The sequence below is a fragment of the Penaeus monodon genome, chromosome 28 (assembly GCF_015228065.2).
Source record: "Penaeus monodon isolate SGIC_2016 chromosome 28, NSTDA_Pmon_1, whole genome shotgun sequence".
NCBI lineage: Eukaryota > Metazoa > Arthropoda > Malacostraca > Decapoda > Penaeidae > Penaeus > Penaeus monodon.
The window spans coordinates 22,948,388-22,949,309 of record NC_051413.1 but is presented as its reverse complement, the minus strand read 5'-3'; positions in this window follow the sequence as shown (position 1 = coordinate 22,949,309).

Genomic DNA, 922 nt, shown 5'->3' with positions numbered 1-922 from the left:
TCAACGTTTGTCGCCGTAGTGACCTACCCAATTGAGAGCCGATTGGGGAGTCAGGTTTACTAGGTCAAGCTGGAAACCAGTGTGGCCCAAACGGAAGGTGTTCAGAAGGTATTTGTATTCGCCGCAACCAGAATTGTGCATAAATCCGTATAAGCCCCAACGTACATCTGTGGCTCTGAGGTTCCCAATTAACATCGTGCTCTATTAAGTGAGCACCACTGCTTCTTTGAGTGTGATTTCACTTGCAGATTGTACTGCTGGAAAATGGTCTGATGTGTGTTTATCGCCCATTGTTGCATTCTTGCATTTCGTTTAGACACAGACATCTCTCATGCTGGTGTTGGGCAATAGTTGCAAGCGGTATAAGGCAGGGTAAAGGTGTTGACTTATGCTTCCTTCCTTTCAACAAAGGAAACGGCGATTCCAGAGCGGAACTGTATGATGCCTGTTACTGGTTTTCTATTAATACTTGCGTGTGTGCATTAAAAATGTCCATTGCCAAGTCTAGAGGTTTCCTGCCACAAAAGGGTCGTTCTTCTAACGCCTAGTAAGTATGCTTCAGGCATACATTTTGGATTCTGGTGGAGTGCTGGAATTATTTTTCATATACCTCATGGTGTGGTTTTCTGGCCGTTTACCAGATAGTTTTCTGCATTGGGTATAAGCTCTGGTTGTCCGTTGGAGTTGTATCTACATATTTGTCCAGTTGCTGCAATATTGAGAAGAATTGGGGCCTTGGCGTAGAGACATGCCTTCACCTTTGAAGTTCATAATCTTGAAGTTTCGCATTTTAGATTTTTTTCCTTTAGTACTTTTTAGAGAGCGAGGGGATTGATCCTTTTACTGCTGGTATTTTGGTGTAGTGTAGAGCACTGTATCTTAACTGAGATGCAGGGGTCGCACAAGCAGGCTCTGCTCTGCT